This window comes from Bufo bufo, chromosome 5 (assembly GCF_905171765.1).
Source record: "Bufo bufo chromosome 5, aBufBuf1.1, whole genome shotgun sequence".
Lineage (NCBI taxonomy): Eukaryota > Metazoa > Chordata > Amphibia > Anura > Bufonidae > Bufo > Bufo bufo.
The window spans coordinates 507063951-507069950 of record NC_053393.1 but is presented as its reverse complement, the minus strand read 5'-3'; positions in this window follow the sequence as shown (position 1 = coordinate 507069950).

The window sequence follows — 6000 nt, the reverse complement described above, 5'->3', positions numbered from 1 at the left end:
ATGAAAACATCCGGTGTCAGGGGCAGCAGTAAATGGCGGACGGGGACAAGCCTCCGTAGCCTCCCCTGCAATTGGCTGCTCCCCTGACATCGGATGTTTCCATCCGCGCACAGGGAGAAGCAGCGGAGGCCAGGAGCGGCACGGGGAGCCGGGTAAGTAGATTCGGTGTGAGAGGCCTGGGCATAGGCGGTACATTTATTATTATTTTTTGTCTTTGATAACCCCTTTAATAAATTAGATGCATCTTACTCCAGCGGAATTTAGCCTTCGTCTTTGTGCACACAACCGTATGCATCTTGTGGTCCAGTTTTTATTTCTTTGCAAACCCATTGACTTCAATGGGTCAGCGGTCTGGTGTCATTTTGCAGAACGGACAGGGATGATCTGTGTGCTTTCCGCCTCCGTCTGTCCGTTCTGCAAAAAGATCGAACATGGCCTATATTTGGCGGCAAAACAGACAGTATCTTTATTTCGTGGATGCGCATTTTGCGGCCTGCAAAATGCATATGGTCGCGTGCATGAGTCCTAGGATTGGTGTATAAAAGGCCAGTCTATAGTAAATGTGCCCCACTGAGTGTTAGGGCTCATTTGGACGGCAGTACGATGTCCGCAAAATGCGGATCCGTTTTTCTGCAGACAGTTCAGTATGTCTGCAAAATCAGATTGCATTCTGCATTTTTGCGGACTTATAGACTTCAATGGGGACATGTCCTCATTTTCACTGACAAGTGTTTTATTTGTTTTGTGGCGCCGTAGAACGGAAGAAAAGAGCCCCATAGAGGTGGAAAGGTCTGCAACTGATCCGCATTTTTGCAGACAGCATACCGCCGTCTGAATGAGCCCTTAAAAAGCTTTTCCAAGACTTTAATACTGGTGACCTATCCTCGGGACCAGTGATGGTTTATTTCTTATCCTGTGGATAGGTGATACTGGTTTTTCATCCCCAATCTCTTCTGGAAGATGCAAGACATTCTGCATGTTCTTCTATCATTCTTTTCTAGGCTTGGTGTTCCTCTAATGCAGCGTTTCTGAATTTCAGCCCTCAGGTCACATTTGACTGGTTATATAAGATTTTATCTCGATCACCTCTCATGACATCATTTTTAGTAAATACTTGTATTCACCTTAAAAACTAAAACATTTAGGGCATCTTTACTTAGAAATCTGTGTGTCATTCCCCCTAATAGAGTATGAATACATTGACAGCTGGGTGTTATCCTTCATCTTGTCCCTACACAGTCAGTGGTTAATGTAGTCCTAATTTTCTAGGAGGAATAATAGAGGAAGTGCACAATACTGACCTCCACAAAGAGATTTGTGGGGAATACTAATATTTACAACAGAGAAGTAAGGGGGAGGTGACGGGTCCGCTAACCCTTTGCATACCTTATTGGACATCTCGTGATATATATATATTTTGTATTTTTATGGATTTCTAGTTGGGGGAGTGGAAATGACTATATAAAACCACAGCTGCATCTATTATCTACCAGTAACGCCAACAGCACTACTCCCATCGTTTGTCATTTCAGCCACTATAATTGTATATTTGTGTTTTTTTCCAAATCTTTGGCTAAAATAAACATTTAGGTCCTGAACCAAACAAGGCTAATGGTTAGGACCGGAGGGGCCCCGGTTGATATTCATGAAGCCTTGCAAACTTAGAAAAATCTCAGGATCCCAAGACTTGTGACGGGCACTAACACCATTCCAATAGTCAGAAGAGAACCATGGGTCTTCTATGTATGTGAATGTATATACCGTATACCCCTGCTCGGTGGACATTTCATCTTTCTCCTCGCTCTTTCAATGCAGTAGTGATATGAAAGGCTTTCGTGACCACTGTCCTTCTAGACCACTATTGAATTAGCCAGAAGTAGACAAGCCTTTTAGGAACATGGGACATCACTCCTGCTTAGAGCTCCTGCAATTGCCCATAGCAATCAATTTTTTTTTTAATAAAGGGCCTATCGATAGGATATGTCACCAATATCAGATAGGTGGGGGTCCCTCATCTGAGACCTGCTCCTATCTCCAAAACGGGACCCCCCAAAGTGAGCAGCCTCATGCTTGGACACCTTCCGTTTTATTTTTGATTGGCTCAGCTATCTCCAGCAGTCCGGGCCTGCGCACTGCGCTCTCCATTCATTTCTATCGGACTTCTGTTTTTGGAGCTTCCAAATAAATAAATGGATGGAGAGCACGCAGCACATGCGCAGTGTGCTCTCCTTCACTTTCTGAGGCCCCTTTTGGAGATGGGGTACTACTGAAGATAGCCAAGCCAGTATTTTCGGCAGTCCTATAGAAATAAATGGAGGGCGGCCAAACACGCACAGCTGCTCTCCGTCCTGTTCTGGAAATAGAAGCGGGTCTCAGAGGTGGGATCCGCACCTATCTAATATCCTAGCGCTATGCCACCAATATCTTAGATGAGGCGGCCCCTTTAATGTTCGAAAAAAAATATGTATGTGAACTGATAGGTTTCTATAGGTAACTGTCCCATTGTTTGTCTGCATTAGTTTTTATACATGTGGCCTTTTTGGCTACATTATTACTTTTGTGGGCACCTGACCTTTTGACTGGTACAGAAACCACAGCCAGTCCCTTGCCCTCAGGACCCAGCCGATTGACTGGCATATCCTACCTGATAAGGCTACTTTTACACTGGCGTTTTGGTTTCCGTTTCTGAGATCCGTCATGGGCTCTCACAAGCGGTCCAATGATGGACCCGCAAAAAACGCTAGTGTGAAAGTAGCCTAACTATGCCATCATGGTTTAAAGATTATGTAGCCTTAGTGAGCGGTTACTCCACTATTGGGTCTCTGAAAGAATTTTCCCCCAGATGATGCCATGTAAACTATTCCTATCAGGAACATAACTTTGAGGGTCCGTGCACACAGGACCAGTGACAAAAAATACATTTCATGATCTTCTTTTTTCCTTTTTTTTTTGCAGCAGACATGGCTGTGGATTTGAACCCCTGCAAAGCGTGAAATCCGCAATAGACCTGCTGCAGGCACATATCAAGTGTTATACAACCTATTGGTTGGCTTATCGTGCAGCAGAAATTGTGGATCTTGGTCCACGTTCCCTTGGTGCTGCACATAATTTTTCTGAATTTTACAGCACTGTCTAGATACAATCACATTTATTATGGGATTGTAGGTCCAAAGTTAAAATCAATTCAGTATCGGTATCTAACCTCCAACATGTTGCACATACTGTAGCAGCACAACCACACTGACTATCATTAACCGCAGTGTCACACGTCAGTGTAGTCCCAGCCCCGCTCAACTTTGCTATGAACGAGAAATGTTGGATTACGGCAATTTTGACTACATGGAAATTGTTGTGATAATTGGAATTATTATATTATTATTTTTTCCCTACCAATGTGCAATGTCTGATTGGAGGAAAGGACAGTTTTCCATGTATCACAGTCAATCAGTAACAGGGGAAGATGACCCCTGGACTCACTACGTGCTGTGACTTTGTATATTGCAGAACTTTGTAGCCCCCCCTCATCCTATTGTATCCTCAGGGCAGATAGCAGACCTGAGAGAGGAGTTTTAAAAGTAAAAAAAAAATTAAAAATTCCATGTACCTTAAGCAATGAAACACGTTTTTTAGCCCATCGGTTTTTAATTACTGTATTTTACTCATTTTAGGCAAAAAATATTTTTGGGGGAAATTGGTGTTTATTAAAAATTCTCAGCCATTTTTGAGATAGAGGTTAAAAATCACTACAGTCCCGTCAGCTGATGGCTCATGTGAAACCTTCTCTCTGATCTCCTGACCTCATAAACAATCATTTAATGCTAGGAGGCAACATATCTCAGACTGCCATTATCTGTGCCACAGCTGCTATTTTCTTTTTTGTATCTGGCCATTGTTTCGAGCCTCGTTTACGCCTGTGAACTCTCTGGGGCAGAATTCTCAATGTGCTGCAACGAGGGTAGGCAGAGATAATGCGCCATCCACATGGGGCCAAAACCCTGGTGCCCAATGGGTGCATGATTTTTCCGGTAAAGCCATTACCCTCAAAAATCAGGCAGCCATTGGCCACTGTATGTGGGCAGGGTTGTAGGCAGACCCCACTACTTCTGTCCTTAACTTTAGAGGGTCTGCAGAGCTGTCTCTGACCTGTGCCATATCAATTCAATCTACTTTTCCAGAACCAGTACCACTCTTGTCCTTGGACTGTCTGGTGTTGCAGCTCAGACCTATTGCATGTAATACCTGACACAGCCTATGAATAAGAGTGGCGCAGTTTCTGTGCCTCAGGAGAAACAGCCCCCTTGTGATACCTTTATAATGTGCCCTTTCAAATCAGCCGTTATAGGGGGTGTAGTGGCGGCACCACTTGTAGGTTGGTACTGCACAACTCCTTTATCAATGCCTACAGATAGAATTGTATATGTAGGACTTATGGAGACATTTTTAAAAACCATGTTGGGACGCTGCGGCCTTGTGATGCCATTGACAATTCTGCCGTCACCTTAATGCACTGAATGTATCTGCTGTGTGTTCCGCGCTACATGTCTTCTTGTGGCCAAAACCTGTGCAAACAATAAAAGACCATGACACGCAATGTGAATATTTTTTGTCATTCTTCCCGTGATCGACAAGCGCCATTCTGAAACAAATGCTGCGTTTGGATTACATAGGAGAATGGTTTATTATAAAAGACTGTACATAAAATTTTAACAGGTTATATACAAATGAAAAAAAATCCAATTTGAAAATAAAGGAACAATTACTTTATAGAGTTTGTGTTTTATAAGAAGAGAGCGTTAGAATGAAAGGTTTTAGATCTTCGGATACAAACAATATTTCACAGCAAAGCTCTGCGTTGAATACAAAACACCCCTCGAAATATCACTAAACCTAAACATACGGGTTACCTTAATGAAAGGCGCTGCTGCCATGTCCACAAATGTATATGTAAAGGCTTCAAATTGGCCCCTGGTCACCAATCACACTGAAAGACCCAGCCATCTCTTAGGACAGTATGGTGGATGCACGTGAAGAACTCTTATCACATGTAGATTTGTGAACCAAGATAACTGGTATTTTTGATTTAGTAAGTTTTTTTTATAGCAGAACCTTGTCCCTCAAAACTGCTCCAATTTTTTTTTTTTCTTAGTTGCCTCCTCTACAAAAAAAAAGGAGTGGAATGCTTAGTTTTTTTTGGTGGGGTTTTATAAGTATGAATTTTTGTAAGTCACGAATTAGATTCTTTCATTTTAATTGTATTTGGATATTTTTTTACATTATTGCAATAGGTCTTTAAACAGAGTGTCTGCCTTTTTGACCATGCTAAAATACTGACCGGGCTGGGGTGAAGAGGACAAATGTATTTATTGTGGAGCTGCTATCATTAGGAGTAGTAACTAGCCTTTAAGAAGCAGCTTCTGCTTCTTAAAAGCTATGGACACCTATGGGGGCGATTTTTTTATTTTTTTTTTAATAACTGCATTTTACGCTTAAAAAATAAATAAAACTTTTTAAATTGGTCTTTATTAAAAATTCTCAGCCGTTTTTTGAGATAGAGGTTAAAAATGACTACAGTCCCGTCAGCTGACGTCTCATGTGAAACATTCTCTCTGATCTCATTTCATGCTAGAAGACAACATTGTGTTACAATCAGACATGTGACATACTGCGACAGGTCAGTTATTTAAAAAAAATAAAAAAATCCCTCCAAGTCGGATTTTTGTGCAACTGTTGCGTCACAGTTGCAGCATGTCCCTTTCAGAAACAATTACAAAAAATATCACGCAACTTTTTAGAGACAGATGTCGCCATTAGGGATGAGCTAATCGACTTCGGATGAAACATCCAAAGTCGATTCGCATAAATCTTTGTTTCAATACTTCAATAAGTTATTACTTCACGAAGTCTTGCATAAAAAAAAAAAACGTTTCCGAAACTCAGGTTCGGTTCCAAAGTACCACTTGGAAACAAACCATAGTTCAGGAAATGTTTTTTTTTTTTTTT